The 22799-nt window shown below is 39.2% G+C and overlaps 1 pseudogene; it reads left to right on the plus strand.

The window, feature by feature from the left end:
* Positions 1-266: 266 nt before the first annotated feature.
* Positions 267-22799, plus strand: part of LOC124554925 — a 76015-nt pseudogene continuing 53482 nt past the window's right edge.

A 22799-nucleotide genomic window follows, 5' to 3' on the forward strand; every position in this document is an offset into this window, starting at 1 on the left:
AAACATTGTCTAAATGCCTCTCTCTCTCTCTCTCTCTCTCTCTCTCTCTCTCTCTCATTTGTTATAACTTACCGCTGTTATTTTGTATTTGTATTGCAGTCATTACATTAAAATTGGCTATATTGATTCTGCAATTTATACTATTATGTTATTGCTAAGAATTGATTTAAAGAATAAACGTATATATTTATTTGTAAGATTTTGTAAATTTATACCACTGGAACTCTTTCAAAATATTTGATTGCGTAATACTGCCAATAAATACAATGACTTTCTTTCTTCTGTTTATGATTGTAATAGATGTTGGACACGTTGATTCCAAGTATGTTATACAGAAACGCAGTGAATTTTTACTAAAGGCAAAACTATGTGTTCGAAGAATTGTGGAGAGGAGGGTACGTGATGTATTTTAAGTAGGTTATAAAGAGTGACTATAACAACAAAAACAATATATTATTTATAAAATTATTTAATTGAATAGATAAAAAATCTACTCACCAAGTGGCAGCAGAACATACACATAAAAGACTGTTATGATTGGCAAGCTTTCGGAGCCAGTGGCTCCTCCAGACAGAAGCACTGAAGGGGAAGAAAGAAGGGTAAAGGAAAAGGCCTGGAGAGTTCCAGGAAAAGGTGTAGATTTTGGGAAAGTCACCCAGAACTGCGGATCAGGCGAAAAATAGAAACGACACATGTCATATACCAGCTATTATGTAAACACTGTTCAGCTTTCTACATCTGCATGACTACCACCAAATTATTAGTTACGATAAATGGGCATAGGCATAGTGTATATACTGGAAACTCACAATATCCTGTTGCAGGGCATGCTCTACAACATGGCATACGTGACCTCGACACTTGTTTCACCACACATGCCACCTGGATTCTTCCGCCATACACCAGTTTCTCAGAACTCCGCAGGTGGGAACTAGCACTACAACGTGTCCTTGGTTCTCACCACCCACCTCGCTTTAATTTACGTTAATTTCTGCTGTCTCAGCCTTTCTTCACTGTAATTACTCTTTGCTTCACTCCGTTTTAGCTTTCTACATCTTTCATTGTCTTTCCCGTCTATTTTCACTACCCCCTCCCGCAGCTGTTGTATACAATACGCTTAGCTTCTCACTCTTATTAACTCATGTACAGTTTTAGTAGTAATCTCTGTCTTGCATATTACCCTGTCTTCCACCTTTAAGCTCTCAGGTTTCCGAATCTTGCCCGATGCAGTCCCCAACAATTAGTCTTTCCTTCTCATCCTGTACGGTAAGTCACCCATGACCCACGGTTCTGGGTAACTTTCCCAAAATCTACCCCTTTTCTTAGACCTCTCCAGTCCTTTTCCTTCACCCTTCTTGCTTCCCCTGCAACCCTTTAGCCTGAAGAAGGAGTCACTGGCTCCAAACGCTTGCCTATCACAACAGTCTTTTATGTGTGTGTTCTGCCACTGCTTGGCGAGTAGATTTTTTATCTATCCAATTAAATAATTTTATAAAGAGTATCTGTGTGTCATGTTTTTATTGGTATACAACTTGTTATAAACAAAACTTATTTTTACCATTTAATATGTTTCCAGATATTTACCAGTGGGAAAGATGAAATTGGGTTGGTTGTACTTGGTTCTGACAAGACACAGACTCTACTTGATTACCCAAATGCGAGTGTGGAATTTCCTCTTGCACTGCCTACATGGCAGATGATATCCTTTGTGGAGAAATCTTTACATGAAAGAGAAATAAAAACAGATTGGATAGATGGTGTTGTTGTTGGCATGCAAGTCTTGAAAGATGAGCTAGAGTAAGTATTTAAAGCTGTCTGTTTCATGACATTCCTGGAACATGTTCCAGAATGTGTGTTACACAAATCACAGCGACATAGTTGTGACTTTATAAATTTGAATCAATATGTTTTCGTAATGAAAAGGAAACAGAAGGCACAATACCTGCAGAAATAGGAAATTTTTTTGTGTGATTTTACTGTATGAATGTTTTTTACAGTTTTTCAGCTCAATAATTAAGGAGGTATTGATACAAGGCTTTGCCAAAAATCAATCTGTCACCTACAATTCCAGCCCTGTCACTGGCATTCCCTATCCCCACAACATGACTGGGCCACCATGAAAGCAGCCACATCATTGTCAAATTCACTGAAACTACTGCATAGCAATTTACTTGAGTATGGCTGCTGTTGTGGTCTTCAGTTTGGTTTAAGCACTGCGTCAATACCTTCTCTTCATAGCACTCGGAGGTCGCGATCTGCGACTGTTTTTACAAATGGCAAGAGAACTTTTCCTCTAGTTGCTTGTTTTTCAGTGAAAGATGCAAATATTTTAGAATGTAGTGCCTTATGTATATCTGTTAGAATAGCCACAAGGTCTGAAAGTTATTTTCAAATGATTGAGCTCTTCTACAGAGTATTGAAATTCACAGATTCTTCCAACCTGGTCCACCAATGTCTTACATACTCCTCTTCCTCCATGGATTGTTTCCAGCATTTGGAGATGAAACATTAGGCAGCAAAACGTGCCTTATAACCAAAATCTAATGAACATATAATTAAATTAACCAAAGATGTAATGTTGCACTCTCAGGTAAGACTGATCTTGAATGCAAAGCCTAAGTGGAAATTAAATGTACGCTGCAACATTCATCACACTTTTTGTTATTGAAATTATTCACAGTGCCATAGGGAGAACTGAGTTTATGTGTTTTGTAGAGTCAGATACACGCTGTGGCGCAGGGTGCTGTCCGTTATTCTCCTGACTATGATGTGCAGGAATGGTAGTCTTCCTTCTTCTTTGGTCTCCATAGTGAATTTGATTTTGTGGCGTGTGGAGTTCAGATGTACAAAGAAGTCAAGAAGTTTGTCTCTTCCATGAGGCCAGATGACAAGTGTGTTATCCACATAACAGAAGAAGAAGAAGAAGAAGAAGAAGAAGAAGAAGAAGAAGGATTTCCATTTGGATGACATCAGGGCCTCTTCCTCGAAGTGCACCGTAAATATATTCACAATCTCTGGTCAGAGTGGGCTGCCTATTGTGACTCCATCTGTTTGCGGGAGGGGGGTGTGCCACGAGTCAGTGAAGTGGGAAAGCTGACCAAGTAATATGTGTGACGTGTCATACCTCGACCGATATTGAGAACAGAATAAAAAATTCAGAGGCATTACTTTTCAGCACTTCCATGCATATTCTGTATGCAAGATAAGCTTATGGAGCAGGTTTCTCATTCAGAAATTCTATTTCGGTGTTGATTGTTTACATGAAGACCGTGTTAAGCATAATGGAAGAAGGAGAAATGTTTATCAGCATTCCAGATTTGGCAGTGGCAGGCTCATGGTCTGCTGAGACTCTGGTTTATTGTTTCACTATATTGCTGCTTGCATTGCTCAGAATCTCATTTTGTGCGAACATAGAATTGGTAGGTTCAGGAGGGCCATGCTAAATGCCTTGCAGGGCCTCAGTAGTGCCACCCAACTAGCACCTGAGAGGGCAGACAAGTGTTTGCTCATGCGTACGTGATCCTGCAGTGAAGTTGTGTACATTTAGTCAGGAAGTGGGCTTGTATACAGTGAGACAAGTATCCACACAGACAATGTGATGGCATCTGGAGCAGCACAGACTGTCAAGCCCTTAATGCAGCTCTAGAGAGAGGTGAACTGACAGCGGTGCAACTAACAACAATGCCAGACACAGGAATGGCACTGTGTCATCGTATCAGATGAGTCTCGGTTCTGTAACATCGTCACAATTGATGTACTTGTGTGTGGAGGCTCTGATGCCAACAGACCTGGCCAGATTGTACCTGTCATTCCCATGCGGGTCCAGCATGTGATGTGATGGTATGGGGTGCAACTGGATACATGTCACAACCTCTGGTTCACATAGCCAGTAATTTGGACAGCAGCCATTGCATTTGTGTTTTGTTAAGGCCTATCGCTGTGCCGTATTTTCAAGGGCTCCATGATGTTATCTTTTAACAAGATAATGCAAGACTACACATCACCTGAGCTGTACTGAGCTACCTCGATACAGAGAGTGTTCCACTGTTGCCATATCCAGCATTTTCTTCAAATCTGTCACCTGTGGAGAACATCTGTTCACAGGATGCCAAGAGATGGGTATGCCACCAGTCGCCAGCCACCAGTCGCCAACCACTACAGTTGATGAACTCTGACATATGACATACAGTTGAGTAGCATGAATTAATGTACCCATGGCTGTAATCCAACCTCGATTTGATATCCAGTGTGATGAGAGCTGTTCTGCTGTTCCAGTTTCAATACTGAAATTCATATATTATTTTTAATGTATCCTTACCAGATTGGACTGTGGTGTCGTACAGCATAAATACCTTACAACATGTTGAATCAGTGATGAGAAGTGTAGAACAGCCAGCAGGGGAAAGATGTTGGCAATGCGACAGCTTTTATGTAGAACAGCAGTACAGTGTTTTACAGTGCATAATGCTTCCTCAGATTGAGAACAAAATGTGCGGTATGCTGTCATCCATTATCACAAACATAGCCTTGAAAAATAATGTTGACATTACTGTGCATTTCACTCTGAGGCATATTGCACTCTGAGAATGTTCATCGAATTCAGTTACTTTGTATTATATTTCAGTAACAGTGACATAATAGCAAATTGGACTGTATGAGTTTTTATGGATTTTTTTTCCAGAGACACACTACCATTTCTTCAGATTTATTTAATTTGGGTATAAATCCTTTCCAGCATATATGCTGTACACAAAATGTTGAACATAAAATATAGCTATCTGCTGATTTAACATCTTGCTGAGTATACCAGTACAATGTTTTGTTGTAACAAATAGTTCAATGTATTTTACACACTTATAAACTTATTTATACAGTTATAGTAATTTATACCATTACATTAATGTTGTACCTTAATGTTCTGGAAGATGATATTATAAGGAACCTCATACTTTTCCTGGATGATAGAGTTGTCTATAATGAATTATTGCCTGAAAAAGATCTGTACAAATTTGAGTCAGATCATAACATTTCAAATTGGTCCAAAGATGGGCAACTGAGTTTAAGTTTTCACAAATGTAAATTGGAGCACATCACAAAACAAATAAAAGACAGTATTGTATGACTACATTATCAAATAATCACAGTTTTAATTGGTCAACTCATACAAATATCTGGATGAAATGAAATGGTGACATAGACTCACTTGTAGGCAAAGCAGAATGCAGACTTCAATTCGTTGGTAAGATACTGGAAAATGCAATCAGTCAATAGAGGACATTGCTTACAGAATACTTGTGTGGCCCATTCTAGAATATTGCTTAAGTATGACCCATAACAAATAAGGCTAATGGCAGACATTGAATGTATACAAAATAGTGTAGCATGATTGATCATAGATTTATTTGATGCATGGGAGAGCATCAAGAAGCTACTAAAAATTGGAAATGCCAGACAAGTGAAGATAGACGCCAAATATATGACAAAACCCAACTTATGAAATTTCAGGAACATGTATTAAGCGAGGTATTTAGGGATTATACAATAACCGCATATGTATCACTCCTATAGCGACCATGAAGGCAAGATTAATTACAGCATGCACAGAACCATTTAAAGAATCATTCTTCCCACACTCCACATGAGCACTGAATGGGGAAAAACCATAATGTGTGGTACAACAATGTACTTTGTCGGACAAACCCACAGTGGTTTATACAGTGTGCATGGAGACATGGAATCAGTTGACAGTAGTGGTAATGGTTCATATTGATTCCCATTTCTCTGTTTCAGTAGGTGATCTTATGCCTCTAATTATTTTTTCATTGCTATCTTAACTTGCATTCTTCAATTCAGTTTATTAACCCTTCTTATCTCTTTGTATTAGGGCAAATGTACAGTTAACTTTTAAGGAATTTGTATTTTCAATTTATCAACTGGAGTTTTGTTTCATATGCAGCAGAAATGTTACAAATTATTTGTTTCAGTTTGTTTAGAATAATTTGCTGTTTCACAGGTGCCCTGAAAAAAATAAAAGATCGCGAAAGTGTCTTAATGACAACCGATGGCCTCATATTGACAAGACAGCTGGTTGCCTTGCAGAGGGCAGGGCTTGACGGTCTGAACATCTGCTTAGACACCCTGCAGTCCCAATGCTACAACCAGATCATGAGGAGGAAAGGCTGGGAGCGTGCCATGGCTGGCATAGATCTAGCCTTGCAACTTGAATACGACCCTGTGAAGGTATTACTAGTGCAGCTGTCATCGCATGCAGACTTTCATAAGCAAGAGATATAAATCTGTTGTTAAGAATATCAATACAAGAATCACCATTTTAAAGCAGTACGCCCTCACCCTCAACTCCATCCCCGCTCCCACCCTCACCCCTGTCTCCACACTGCAGCTGAAAGTGAAGGAAGGTATATTAAGACAGAAGAAGTAAATTTTAGCTGAAGATGCTAACAGTTTCATAGTTTATACAACGTAAAAAAGTATGCCTTGCAAGTTTACCAATTAAATATCTTATATTTTCCTCCCAAGAGAGTCTTATGAGACTCAAGATCTTTACAGTTTCTCTTTTTTTCTTTTGTGTCTTTAGTTTAAAATAAGTTTCCTCTATTGTGGTGTTGTTTTGAAAAAAATACTCAATTGTTTGGAAAAATTATTCTTAATTCTGTAGTCACACTTCTGTTGTGTCTAAGTACTACTGGTTTCAGTAGCGAGTACCAGCATCAGTTCATCTTATTATCAAAAATTTCTTTGCAAAATAAAAGCTGACCACTGTGGCCGAGTGGTTCTAGGCACTTCAGTCCGGAACCATGCTGCTGCTACGGTCGCAGGTTCGAATCCTGCCTCAGGCAGGGATGTCCTTAGGTTAGTTAGGTTTAAGTACTTCTAAGTCTGGGGGACTGATGACCTCAGATGTTAAGTCCCATAGTGCTTAGAGCCATTTGAACCATTTTGCAAAATAAAAAGCTTCTGTACAACTGCAAACTAGACATACCATTTTCAGGGTGCAGTTCACATCTATTGAAAGCACAACAGTGACCTTTACTTTTAGTAGATAAGACACCTACTGGGGTAAGTGACTTGATGAATGCACACAAGAAGTTGTCATTTATTCCATATGTAGCTGCCATGCAGAATCATATTTTGTATTAGTTTGTCCTTACTCTTCCAAAAGGTTAAACCTTGTCTCTGCAGCCACAGCTTCCTCTCTTCAGCAGTTGTTTTCATCTCCATGTGTGAAGAAAATCCCATTCATTGATCATATTGTTTATGTAGGATGTTCTCAGTTATCCCCTTGTTTTCTTACCTATGATCTTGCCTTCAGAAATGTTTTTTAAAAGATTATCATCTCCAGTTAAGTGTCCAGTGTATTTTGCTTTGCTCTGGCCTATAACTTTCAGTGGTTCCTTCTTCTCTCCTATTTCCTTTAATTTTTCTGTCAATGCAGCTAGTTCTTGTACTTCTCCTCCAGAACCACATTTCAGCAGGTTTGAGGTGAGCTTCCTTTGGCTTTTCTAATGTACAGATTTTGCATCTGTGTGTCAGAACACTCCACACAAAGGTCTTTACAAATATTTTCTTAATGTGGGAGCTGATATGTTTATTCAGTTGCAGCTTCTTCTTATTTTGGAAGGAACTCTTCACCTGTGCTATTCTTTTCTTGAATGCCTTGAAATATTGATTGTTTTCTTGCAAAATGCTACTGAGATAGTGAATTTCAGTTCCTTTCTTGAGTTGCTCATTGCCTGTTCTTGCGTCAGTCCTGCCTCCACCTCCTTTCTTGTCTGTAGCCATAACTTTTGTCTTCTTTGTATTCATTTTTAGCTTTAGTTTTACCATTTCTTGATTTAAGGCCTGAAACATTTTATTTAGTTCCTACTCTGATTTACTATTGTGATGTCGTCAGTCTGCAGTGTATATGCATGCAATTAAGTCTCCATATCGACATCATGCTCCAAAAACCACCTAACTGTGTGTGACAGGGGGTACGTCTCATGCCACCAACTGACCCCCTCTGCCTTGTTCCACTTGTGAACAGTGTTTGGGAAGAATGACTGTCAGTACGCTTCTGTATTATCTCTAACTTCTCAAATTTTCTTCTCGTGATCATTTCATGAATTGTATATGAGAGAAACTATTATGTTGTCAGACTCTTCTCGGAAACTACTCTCTTGAAACATGGGTAGTAAATCTTTCCGTGATGCACAACTGCTCTCTTATGGCATCTACCACTGGAGTTGCTGAGCATCTCTGTAATGATCTCACAGTGACTAAATGATTCTGTGACAAAACACTCCGCACTTCATTGGATCTTCTTTCTCTCTTCTGTCAGTCGTACAGGGTAAGGACACAGGGGTAATTTACATTCACTTAAGATTCTTCCTGTGGATGTTAGTCTGGCATCTGCTTTTCTATTGCTGTTTTGTGTGATCATTCCACTTTAAGGTTGCTCTGAATAGTTACTTCTAGATATTTTATGGTAGATTCTGTTTCCAGCAATTTGTCATTAATAGTGTAGTTGTACAGTATTGGATTTCTTTTCCTGTGTGTGTGTGTGTGTGTGTGTGTGTGTGTGTGTGTGTGTGTGTGATATGTTACATTTATTTATGTGCAGGGTCAACTGCCAGAGCCTGCATCATTCACCAATCCTTTGCAGGTCATTGTGCAAATTGATACTGTCTTCTGTTGTTGACACTTTCTTATGGACAAGTGTAATACCTGTGAACAATATTAAGGAGCCTCTGACACTTTCTACTGGATCATTTATATACATTGTAAATGTAATGGTCGTATCACATTTCCTTGGAGTATTCCAGAAATTACCTTTTGATTCTTGTCATCTTTTCTTTGTTGTTGTTATTACTTCCTTGATGAACATATTAAGGAAGTAAGGTGATAGAAGGCACCCGTCTCTCACTGCCCTTCTGGTTTTCCTTCTTTCATATCCGGTTCAGTACTCTGACTTTTGTATATACTCAAAATTAATCATCTGTCCTTCCAGTTTGGACATTACTTTAAGGAATGATGATATAATGGTAATCTGTTTATTAAACAATATTTTAATGATACACTATGCTTTCTGATCATATAGTGGCTTGATGATGGAATTTGATACTGAAATTAGTAATCATTAGACAAAATAAAAGTGAAGCTATAATAAAAGAAAGTAATATTTTGGATCATGTCAGTCGTTGTTCCAAACAACTGCACGTCAGGAATAGGTTCAAATGGCTCTGAGCACTATGCGACTTAACTTCTGAGGTCATCAGTCGCCTAGAACTTAGAACTAATTAAACCTAACTAACCTAAGGACATCACACACATCCATGCCCGAGGCAGGATTCGAACCTGCGAACGTAGCGGTCACTCGGTTCCAGACTGTAGCGCCTAGAACCGCATGGCCACTCCGGCTGCCTAGGAATAGGTACTAAATTATTTGTCCGCTGATGACCTCACAGCTTAGAACACTAAAAAACAAATGTTAATTGTTTGTTATGTGCCCTGGTAGAGTGTACAACTGTTTACAGTTCACGATTGGTTGTTGGAGATTGGGCGTTACTCACATAGTGTATTTAGTGCACAGTGCAGAAAAAGGCAGTGTCCAGAAAAGTAAAAAAGTGTAAAGGCAAAAGTTTCATGACAGGATGTTGTGTCACCATACTTGGAAGACAATTATAGCCAAAGACAGAAATTTAAAAGAAACTGGCTCATTTGAGCTGTGGAGACCTAGTCGAGGATTCTCAGTAGATAATTGTTAGCACAGTAGAATTTATAAAGAGAGAATGTCAGATCGTGTGAGGGAAGGTTGATTGGTAAGTACCTATCAGCTTTCTCATAAAACTCACAATTTGAAGAATACACATCAAGGAAAAGGTAGAAGTCCAACAGTGTCAAATCTAGACAATAATATCGATCATCCAACAGTTTTGCAAAATCCCCAGTTGTACTTACTTTACTTACTTACTTACTAACTTACTCAGATTTGCTGTGTACCATACAAGGAACTGGTTTCCACTAGTTCACTCGATCAGCTGCCAAGTTCTCACCTTCCTCCAAGTTTGTGTCCATGCATTGAAGATTCATTGCAAAAGTTCCAGGTGTTAAAAGGTCTTCCTGTACATCTGTATCTGTCCATTGATTTCCACAACAGTGTTGATTTTGGGATTCTTCCACCTTACATGTGTAGAACATAACCTGCAATCTTCAGTCTTCTTTCAACAATAATTTTGTGCAGGCTGTGTAGACCTCGTATTCTCAGCACTACATCGTTTGTAACTTGGTCGGGTTAACATCTTCAGAATTCATCTCTAGCATTGTTGGTGAAAAATATGGAGACTGTGTGCTGATTTTACTGACATTTTCCAAGTCTCACAAATATAAACAATAAAGGAGTACAGGCAAAGCTTTGTTGACATATTACAGACCTAATTGCCATATGGACTGATTTTACAGTTCTGCTGGTGATTTCTGCATCTGTGACCTCATTATTACATATAAAGCTACCGAGATAGGGCAATCTGTCAACATCTTGTAGTATCTTCTATTGCACTGTAGTCGGGGAAGAGACGAGTAATTTCCACTTACTTTGCACATTCTGTTTGCCTTATCTCTATTAATTTTCAGCCGTACACAATAGGGCATTTAATGAGAAAGCAGATAAAAATTAACTTGATGCCTTCCAAGGTGACGGTCTCTACTAAGTCTCTACTCCTTCAAGTCTGACTATGTAAGTGTAGACCAGAGATGGTTTAAATTCAGAGAAATAGTATCGACATCAATTAAGAGATATATACCAAATAAATTGAATGGATACCAAATAAATTAAAAGGGTGGTGCACAAAATATGTCAAAACTCAGCTGCAGAAGCAATGAAAAAAAGCATGTCAAAATTTAAAAGAATGCAAAATCTCCAAGATTAGCGATGTTTTACTGAAGCTCGAAACTTAGGGTGGGTTTCAGTGGAAGATGTGTTTAATAATTCCCATAGTGAAACTTCGTTTTGAAATCTGGAAGAAAATCCAAAGAGGTTCTGGTTGAATGTATAGTACACCAATGGCAAGACACAACCAATACCTTCACTGCGCAATAGCTGTGGTAATGTTACTGATGACAGTGCTACTAAAGCAGAGTTACTAAACACGGATTTCTGAAATTTCTTCACCAAAGACAACAAAGTAAATATTGCAGTATTCAAATCAAGAACAACTGCAACTGTGAGTAACTTAGTAGTAGCTCTCCTCAGTGTCATAAACCATTTATGTTTCTTTCAGAGAATGTTGATACAATAGCTCCATTAGAAATCATATATAGCCGCTCATTTGATAAAGATCCATACCTAGAGACTGAAAAGTTGCTCAGGTCACACCAATGCTCAGGAAAGAAAAGAGGAGTAATCTACTAAATAACAGACTCATATCACTAATGTTGATTTGCATTAGGATTTTGGAACGTATATTGTGTTTGAATATTTTGAATTATCTCAAAGGTAATGATTCATTGATAAATAGCTAAGATAGATTCAGAAATATCGACCTTTTAAAACACAGCTAGCTCTTTAGTCACACAAAGTAATAAGTGTTGTCGACTGGGGATCTCAAATTGATTCCATATTTGTAGATTTCCAGAAGACTTTTTGAAACAGTTCCTCACAAGCATTTTCTAATCATATTGTGTGCCTATGGAGTATTGTCTGAGTTGTACAACTGGATGTGTGGTTTCCTGTCAGAATGGTCACAGTTCATAGCAATTGATGGAAAATCGTCAAGTAAAACAGAAGTGATATCTGACATTCCTCAAGGAAGTGTTATAGACCACCTGCTGTTGCCGATCTACATTAACAATTTAAGAGAGAATCTGAGCAGTCCTCTTAGATGATGCTATCATTTACAGTCTCGCAAATCATTTACTGTCTTGTAAAGTGATCAGATGATCAAAATGAACTGCAAAATGATTTAGGCTACCTATCCATATGATGCAAAAAGTGGTAACTGACCTTAAATAATAAAAATTTTTATGTCATCTGCACGAGTAGTAAAAGGCATCTACTAAATTTTGTTTACATGATAATTCACACAGATCTAAAGGCTGTGAAGTCTACTGAATACTTAGGAATTACATTTACAAATAACTTAAATTGGAATGCTCACATAGATAATGTGGTGGCAAAGCAAACAAAAGACTGTGATTTAATAGTAAAACATTTAGAAGATTAGGATTACTAAAGAGACTATCTACAACTATACTTGTCTGTCCTCTTTTGGAGTATTCTGCATGGTGTGGGATCCTTACCAGATAGGACTGACAGAGGACATCATTTAAAAGTTCAAAGAAAGGCAGCTCATTTTGTATTATTGGGAAACAGGAAAGTGCATGCCACAGATATCACATGTGAATTGGGGTGGCAGTCATTAAAGCAAAAGCATTTTGCTGGAGCAGGTTCTTAAAATTTCAATCATCAACTTTCTCCTCCGAATGTGAAAATATTTTGTTAGAGCCCTCTTACATAGGGAGAAATGATCATTGTAATGAAATAAGAGAAATCAGAGCTTGTACGGAAATATTGAAGTGTTTGTTTTTCCTCAAATGCTGTAGGGGAGTGGAATGGTAGATAAATAGGTTGAGGGTGGTTCTCTGAACCCTCTGCCAGCATTCAATTGTGAATTACAGACTAGTCATGCAGATATAGATAATGTAGATAGGCTTTCAATATTGTGCACCGATTCTCTAATTTTATACATTGCTCAAATACTTTCGTGGCGCTTTGGAGTGACCCCTTTAAAATAAAAATTTACCAGTCTTCTTAATATGTATTTTGGTAATGAGGTTGATAAGAAGTTACAACAATACTTTCTTATTACTCCCCAGTTTTGGGTTTTATTAATGAACAAAATCGCCGCAGTGTTCCATAACAATTACGGGCTGAAGTTTCCTGCTGATGGAACCAATATGATTTTCTGTGTTTCTCAGCATACAGGTTGTGTACGCTGTTTGGAGTCTGGTGTATGCTGAATCAAATGTTTTTATTGTTGTGATCTTCCATCTGAAGATTGGTTTCATGGAGTTGCCCATGCTAGCCTATCCTGTGTGACCCTCTTCACCTCTGCGTAACTACTACAGCGTACAATAACTTGAACTTGCTTACTGCAGTCAGTTTTTGGTCTCCTACAGTTGTTACCCCCATTATATTCACAGATGACCACATATTGTGGAAATTGCATATTGTAATGTAGGATGCAATAATAACGTACGGAAAGTTTCTGTTGAAAATTACGAATTATTTAGGAATAAAGCAGATGGCTCACCAAAAGGCAGAAGCACTGTCTCATTGATAGGCACACGAACAAAAGGTTTGTAGAATGAGATTTTCACTGTGCAGTGGAGTGTGCACTGATATGAAACTTCGTGGCAGATTAAAAGTGTGTGCCGGACTAAGAGTCAAACTTGGGACCTTTGCCTTTTGTGGGCAAGTGCTCTACCATCTGAGCTATCCATGCATGACTCACGACCCGTACTCACAGCTTTACTTCCACCAGTACCTCGTCTTCTACCTTCCAAGCTAAAAGTACGTTGCTTGGCGAGCTTCCAGAATGCACTTTCTTTTTCTAGCTGTAGGGAAAACATGCGCGCGCGTGCACACACACACACACACACACACACACACACACACACACACACACTCACTCACTCACATGCACATGCATGTCTCCTTATGTTGTGGTCGCTCAACTGCCAGCTCTTTACTGGCCCATGGTGAGTGTTCTGGAGTGAGGTGGGGCTTTAGAGTGGGGTAGGATGGGGTGGGTTGAGGCAATGTGAGGGATGGAGAGAGATGGGAGGGGTTTGGAGGGCAGCATTTCGTGGCTCGTGGGAGAGTGGGGAGCCATCTGTGGGCTAGCTAGGGGTGCAGGTAGAGGGGTCAGGCGACAGACAGCTGGGCACTCATAGACTAGGGTGTGACGTGAGATAACAGCACACAACTAGCTGATTGGGAAGGGGGGAGAGGGGGGGGGAGGGGTGGGGCAGGGGCGTGTGTGTGTGGGGGGGGGGGGGGGCAGGGGGGCTGGTAGTTAACTTGGATTTAGGCCAGGAAGCAAAGGATGTGCTGTAAGTATGGCTACGAAAGTTGAGTATTCTTAAATAAGATCAGCTGGTGGCAATGTATTGGAAAGTAACTGGCACACAAAGTGCAATTTTGGCTCCTTTTTCTTTGTGAATTTTAAATAGTCTGCAGAGCAAATTGAATTAGGAGGATCAGGCATTTGTGTGGGTCTAGGAAAGTAAATTGTAGAGCCAGATAAAAGGCGCGCAAGACAGGAGGGGTACTACTGCTCATCACTGCTGTATCGTGCTACTAGTACATGTCAGTGTGAGTGCACTGAGAGTGGTGTTGCCGTACATGCGTCTTTAAATTGGTCACCCACTGATCATTGCAGGCTGGCTGCTGGATTCTGTCTCTGGGAGCCAAGCGTGTGGCGCGGTCGCTGCCATGCCATCTGCTGGTGACTCGCACATATATTAGTGTGGAACAGTGCTGACTGATTCTCTGTGTGATTCTAGTTTGTAATGTGCACATCAGTGTTCTGTGTCTTGTTGAGTCCTTAGAGGCATATTGTTCGGAGGTTATTATTAAAGCCATATTTGTGCGACTTGGATCACACTTCAGTATTACTTGGTTATTACATCACCACAAACATATGGACCGGGAATGTACATGCTTTGACAGTTTGCTACGTCTCTCTCTTCTAGGACTGACATGGTAGCTGCCTTGCATTTCTTAATGACTCTGACCTTGTCAACCACAAACCGAATCTTAGTACAGTCATGATTTCCCTGAAGAGATTACATGACAGCAGAGACTTGTAAAATTGTGTTACCCATTTCTCTAGCCAGTGAAGATTCATTCTGTACCTTCAGATACAGTGTCATGTAGGAGTAGAACAGCAAGAAATACGTAGCTCCTCTAACCGTAATGACAGTTTATCACCTCCCAACACTACATGTACCAATGTTTCAGTGCATTTTTGAATATGTTTGTTAACAGATTCATCAACACAACAAAAATTTACGATCTCAGTAGCATCTTATTTCTTAACTCATACTTTACTATTCATCAGAATCTTCATCGCTGCTCTTTGATTCGTCAGAGCTCCCTGCCGTACTTTGTTTTATTTCATAGTCAGAATTAGGTGAAATACCACCTACCGTATTTACTCAAATCTAAGCTGCACTCAAACCTGAAAAATGAGACTCGAAATAAAGGAAGGAAAAAAAAAAATTCCCGAATCTAAGCCGCACCTGAAATTTGAGACTCGAAGTTCAAGGGGAGAGAAAAGTTTTAGGCTGCACCTCCAAATCGAAACAAAGTCGGTCCATTGTAATATGAGACACAATTTAGGTCGAATGAATGACGATACAGCTACAGTAGTTTGGTTCGAGTCGTAAGCTTAGCACTTAAGCTTTACCAGGTAGCCTTTGCTATGCGTCAGGCCCTCCGTCCGTATTTATACTGGTACCCTTCCTTTTTCACGTGCTTCGTCTGGTTTGAATCAATTGCTTATTTTGCTTTGATCTGATAAGTGCCGGTTTCCTTGTTATAGGCGTTTATGTCACTCTAAGCTGAAAATACATTACTGTACTGTGTCATGCATTGTTTGTCGCATTCTGATAGTGCGTGTTTGCGGCCTGTCGTCGCTCGCGGCATGGCTTGCTTTTATGCATGCTACCACCGCCTACAATTAAAAAAAAAAAAAAAAAAAAAAGAGAGAGAAATCATCTCATTAGCGAAACAATGGCAAGAGACTATTTGTTGTTACTTACACTGCTGCTTTCTTTGATAATGATCAACAAGAACCAAATAATAGACTGCGTATGATAGAACATGTTCTGAACGAGAGTTAGGCGAAAATTTATCTCCGTTTGAAAATCTTTGCGGCCGCTTCTTTAGTACATCAAATTCTGCACAGAAATTAGAGTCATCTTAGATTTAAAAATCTAGTCAGTTGCCGTGCTTCAGTTCTGACTGTATCACTATTAGGCATAAGAATAATACGAATATAAACATGACACGATACGTATATTCTTCCACATTTGCTGTTGTCTCACTCTAGTTTCGTAGTTTATTAGGCAGACAGGATTTAAATAAGATAGCAGCAAACACGAAAGAATACGTGGCAACATGTTTATATTCGTATTACTCTTATGATGAAGAGAATACTGCATGTGATTCACATTTCATCAGGTTCCTATAAGCAACCATCTCTTCTCACAGGTAGGAAAAAATTCAGAACGTAGAGTTGGCCATATTGACAAACATCCGAAACAGTCTTGCCAGTCGGATTTTCGTAATACATTGAAGTTCTGCTACATTCGAAGATGAACAATACGGAATTTATATTTACTTCGTTGGATAATGTATGAAAATCGTCTTCCACCTTTTTTTTTTAATTTATTTACTGACGCAGAGGTTTTGGCACAAGTATTTATCTTTGTGCCTACGAAGCATGCCTGTGTAGCGCTACATATATTCGACGGCAAAAGTTAGTTGTGGCAGCACCTACCGACATTTTTCAGAACTTCCACTTGCTTTGCACTCGATTCTAAGCCGCAGGCGGTTTTTTGGATTACAAAAACCAGAAAAAATGCGGCTTACATTTGAGTAAATACGGTACATCCTCTCCTTTGGATTCAACTCCTTAAGTATTATCTTTCGAGTCAACACCTGCTAATCTGTGAGACCGAAATGATGAGCCATACTACTCTATTTCACTGTGCCTGTTTGTTTCATTTGTATAACATTTTATTCCATCATAGATGCTGCACTTACAGTTTCATATATGCATTGCAGCAGCAGACACAATAAAAGTAGCAATCAGCAGTGCTTAGTTTGTGAATGGGTAAAAAATATGCCGTTGTCCCAGTTCCACATATCCCCAAAATTTGATTCTGCCAAATTCTGTACTCTCTGAAATTGAATGTTTAATCCAAAGATGAAAGTGAACAAGTTTGATGCAGTATTGCTAATATTGTTTATTACTCATCTTGCTGGATGAAGTGCATACTGTGTCCTTTCTGAAAGGTTTGCAGAAGTAATGCACATACCAGTTTTCTAAAAACTTACATTGAGATTGTGCTCTCCTTCCTCTTGTACAAATTAGTAGAGCCCTTCGGATTACTCCACAATATGCCTCTTGGCAAGGTGGTAACGACAGTATTATGAAAAGGATAGATTGGCACTCACTGTATAGTGTAGATGTTGTGTTGCAGGCAGGGGAAAAAAAAAAAAAAATACACCACCCATTAAACACGTAAGCTTTTGGTGCAAACCTCCCCCCCCCCCCCCCTTCCCACACACACACACACGCGCACACACACACACACACACACACACACACACACACACACATGCGCGCAAATGCAGATCACACATACATGACCACGGTCTCTGGCTGCTAGGGCCAGACTGGGAGCAACTGCGCATCATGGGAGAAACAACATTCATATGTGTGTGTGTGTGTGTGTGTGTGTGTGTGTGTGTGTGTGTGTGTGTTTTGTCCACTTACGAAGAAGACTTTCTGATCGAATGCTTACGTGTTTAGTAGTCTTTTTGTTGTGCTTGTCTGTGACCTAACATTTCCTGTGTACAGTGAATAGCAATGTATCTTTTTTATAATATGGTCATTATTCCAGCCTAGATTTTCTATTGTTTGTTTCCTTTTAAGACCTTACAGAGACAGTTACTGACAATTTCTTTTTTCTTATTGGAGAAAAGTAAAACCATATGGGGGCAGACGTAGATTGTGAATGAATATGGAATAGAGTATTTTTATTCTCCCTGTATGCTGTGTCAATAACGTCACCTCACACACTTCATTTCTGGCAGCACCTCCTCCTCAACACATGACTGTCCCCCACCACCTCACCATAGTCTTCAAGTTACATCCTATAGCACTTCTGGGTGGACAAATAGATGAAGGATGTAGTTTAAAACAGTATAACTAAACTTAAAAGCCGAACTGCCCTTTTATAGAGACTGCCATCATTATTTAAACATACTAAACAACATCAAAACAGTCAAAAGAAATTGTTTTTCAAAAGAGCAGAAAATTGTAGTGAAATTCATGAAAGGATTGTTTTAAATTGTTATATCTTAAATCTGTCAGCATTTCCCAAGATTTTCTGGCTTAATTAAGACTAGGTCATGCCACCACAGTGGTCAAACAGTGGACTTGCCTTCGAGAGGACAACGGACCCGAGTCCCATCGGGCCACCAAAATTTGGGTTTTCCTTGATTTCCCTAAATGATTTAAGACAAATTCTGGGATGGTTCCTTTGAAAAAGATGACATTCAGCTGAGGAAGCTACATAGTGCTGGTGGAAGCATGAGTATTTCAGAGCACACCATCCATTGCACATTGTTAAACATAGGGCTCTGCTGCAGACAACCCCTGTATGTTCCCATGTTGACAACACAGTTGAATTACAATTTCTGTGGCTCAGGAGCATTGAGATTGGGCAGTGAATCAATAGAAACGTGTCATCTGGTTGAATCATTCGAGTTTCGCATTACACCTGCGTGACGGTTTTGTGCACATACACTGTCAACAGAGTGAATTGGTGCTTGAAAGGTGCACTTTGCTACAGACTTAGGCCAGTGGGAGCAATATTATGCTATGGAGGACATTCACCTGGTCTTCTATGGGTCCTGTGGTAGTAACTGAAGGCTCCATAACAGCTTTGTTCTGTGTGAACATTATTGTGCACTGTCCGCACCCTGTCCCTAATGAAGGTGACATGTTTCAACAATATGACTTTCAGTGTCACGAGGCCAGAATCAAATTCACCCCTTCTGAATCTGATGGAATACATCTGCAATGCTATCAGATACCAGTTCTGCACCCAGAAACCACTGATCTGCAATTTATGGGAATTACATGACCTGTGCTTAGACATGCGGTGCTGCATAATGCTGGGAACATACCTCACATAATGCTGGGAACATACCTGAAATTTGTTGAACTTGTCCCACACAAAATCACTGCTGTATTGTGTTCCAACAGTGGACAAACACATTATCAAACATGAGGTCATAGTGTTTTGTCTCATCAGTTTATATATTCAATGCTTGAATGAAAGGTGTGCTCTTTTCCTTTTTTCTGCTATTGCGTGTATGTGTAAAGCAGGATGTTCTACCATTTGGGCTTGTTTATATGATGGCTGTCAGTATTACCACCTGCACAGATACTAAATGCTCCTTTTGTGAAGACCTTTTATCTTGAGAACACTTTTAACTTTGTTTCACAAATGGCAGCACAGTTTCAAGAAAGCTTCTTAATTTCATGTAATAGTTAAAATAATACCTTCAGCAAAAGATGTGTGTGTTGGAGTGGGGAAAAAGATTGGAGATGTATGTAGTTTAATTTTCATAAATTGTTAAGAAGGTTAACAGCCTGGCATGCTAAGATAAATTCAGACATTCTCTAAAAAGAGAGAAAAAGATTAATTTAACAGAATCAGTGAGGTATACAAATATAACAACAGACTTGTAGAACCATTATTTTGTAGGTTAGATTAGATTAGATTCAGCTTTTGTTCCAAGACCCAAAACATGAGACGATTCTCATGGGTGAGTAACATGCCAGAAAGTATAACATAAAAAATATAAAACATTTGAATACCCTGAATTTGTCAGGAGATTGTCAAACTAGGTGAATACAATACAAACTGGAACAGCTAATATTTTCAGAATTGATACGCTGTCAGACTGAAACATTGTTATGCACTATTAATAAATTTATCAAACAAAAAGTACATAATCTTGACTGTTATGGCAAAGTGCTCTCAGAACTGAAATCTAACAGACATTCTTATTTAAGCTGGCCTAACAGCCACTGTTAAGATATTCATCTATAGAGTAGGATGAGTTATCTATCAAAAAGTCTTTCAAACTCTGTTTAAACCATGCTTTATCTGATACCAAGTTTTTAATGGTGTCTTTCTTCCACAGATAAATTGTGTTGTAATGCGAGGTTTTAATGAAGATGAAGTGTGCAGTTTTGTGGAGTAAACAAAAGAGAAAAATGTTGATGTAAGATTTATCGAGTACATGCCTTTCAGCGGCAACAAATGGAATGATGGGAAGATGGTCTCATTTTGTGAAATGCTCCAAATAATTAGAAAGCAGTGGCCTAATTTTGATCCTCTTCCCAATGGGCCCAATGATACCTCAAAGGTACGTGCAGTATTACGTATGAACATACATTGAAAATAATTTAATGTTTATGACTTACTACCAATCACAAGAATACTTCACATCTGCTGGTGGTATGAGAGATAGACTGGTTTAGTTACATATTTCTCATCCCATTCAGTAAGTCTGTCCTGGCCTGGGTTTCTCTGCAGCTTTTCTGCAACTCTCCCCATTTCCTAAACCTTGACAATCCTTTTCTTTCTTCCCTTTTCCTTCCCCTTATTGTTTCTGCCAGAAGAAGAAGCCACTGGCTCCGAAAGCTTACACATTTCCATAACTTTAAGGGGAGTTAGAAGGGGAAAACATTCTTTTTCACTTTTTCGGGTTTTTATCTGATTATAAAATTTGCCATTTTCCAAATAAAATGATATGTATATTACTTATAAACTTGTGTGAGAAGTATTTCATTTTATTTTCTAAAATATAATCTACACCAGTTGAAAATGTTAAAATTTTTACATGCATTACTTCAAGACCTAATAAAATCTGTAATTTTTTATATACAGGGTAGTCCATTGATCGTGACCGGGCCAAATATCTCACGAAATAAGTGTCAAACGAAAAAACTACAAAGAACGAAATTTGTCTAGCTCGAAGGGGGAAACCAGCTGGCGCAATGGTTGGCCTGCTATAAGGCGCTGCCATAGCTCAAACTGATATCAACTGTGTTTTTTAAAATAGGAACCCCATTTTTTATTACATATTCGTGTAATACATAAAGAAATATGAATGTTTTAGTTGGACCACTTTTTTCAGTTTGTGATAGATGGCACTGTAATAGTCACAAACATATGTCTCATAATTTTAGACGAACAGTTGGTAACAGGTAGGTTTTTTAAATTAAAATACAGAACCTAGGTACATTTGAACATTTTATTTCGGTTGTTCCAATGTGATACATGTACCTTTGTGAACTTATCATTTCTGAGAACGCATGCTGTTACGGCGTGATTACCTGTGAATACCACATTAATGCAATAAATGCTCAAAATGATGTCTGTCAACCTCAATGCCTTTGGCAATACGTGTAATGACATTCCTCTCAACAGTGAGTAGTTTGCCTTCCGTAATGTTCGCACATGCATTGATAATGTACTGACGCATGTTGTCAGGCATTGTCGGTGGATCACGATAGCAAATATCCATCAACTTTCCCCACAGAAAGAAATCCGGGGACGTCAGATCCGGTGAACGTGCGGGCCATGGTATGGTGCTTTGACGACCAATCCACCTGTCATGAAATGTGCTATTCAATACTGCTTCAATCGCACGCAAACTATGTGCCGGACATCCATCATGTTGGAAGTACATCGCCATTCTGTCATGCAGTGAAACATCTTGTAGTAACATTGGTAGAACATTACGCAGGAAATCAGCATACATTGCACCATTTAGATTGCCATGGATAAAATGGGGGCCAATTAACCTTCCTCCCTTAATGCCACACCATACATTAACTTGCCAAGGTCGCTGCTGTTCCACTTGTCGCTGCCATCGTAGATTTTCCGTTGTCCAATAGTGCATATTATGGCGGTTTAGGTTACCGCTGTTGGTGAATGATGCTTCATCGCTAAATAGAACACATGCAAAAAATCTTTCATCGTCTCGTAATTTCTCTTGTGCCCAGTGGCAGAACTGTTCATGACATTCAAAGTCATTGGCATGCAATTCCTGGTGCATTGAAATATGGTACGGGTGCAATCAATGTTGATGTAGCATTCTCAACACCGACGTTTTTGAGATTCCCAATTCTCGCGCAATTTGTCTGCTACTGATGTGTGGATTAGCTGCCCCAGCAGCTGAAACACCTACTAGGGCATCATCATTTGTTGCAGGTCATGGTTGATGTTTCACATGTGACTGGACACTTCCTGTTTCCTTAAATAATGTAACTATCCGGCGAATGGTCCCGACACTTAAATGATGTTGTCCAGGATACCGAGCAGCATACATAGCACGCGCCCCTTGGGCATTTTGATCACAATAGCCATACATCAACACGATACCGACCTTTTCCGCAATTGGTAAACGGTCCATTTTAACACGGGTAATGTATCACGAAGCAAATACCGTCCGCACTGGCGGAAAGTTATGTGATACTACATACTTATATGTTTGTGACTATTACAGCAGCTGGCCGAAGTGGCCGAGCGGTGCTAGGCGCTACAGTCTGGAAACGCACGACCGCTACGGTCGCAGGTTCGAATCCTGCCTTGGGCATGGATGTGTGTAATGTCCTTAGGTTAGTTGGGTTTAAGTAGTTTTAAGTTCTAGGGGACTGATGACCTCAGAAGTTAAGTCCCATAGTGCTCAGAGCCATTTGAACCATTTTTGACTATTACAGCTTCATCTATCCCAAAGTGAAAAAGTGGTCCAGCTAAAACATTCACATTTCTTTACGTACTACATGAATATGTAATAAAAAATGGGGGCTCCTATTTTTAAAAAATGCAGTTGATATGAGTTTGACCTATGGCAGTGCCATTTAGCAGGCCAACCATAGCGCCATCTGGTTTCTCCCTTCATGCTAGACGAATTTCGTTCTTTG

Source organism: Schistocerca americana, chromosome X (assembly GCF_021461395.2).
Source record: "Schistocerca americana isolate TAMUIC-IGC-003095 chromosome X, iqSchAmer2.1, whole genome shotgun sequence".
In the NCBI taxonomy this organism is placed as follows: Eukaryota; Metazoa; Arthropoda; class Insecta; order Orthoptera; family Acrididae; genus Schistocerca; species Schistocerca americana.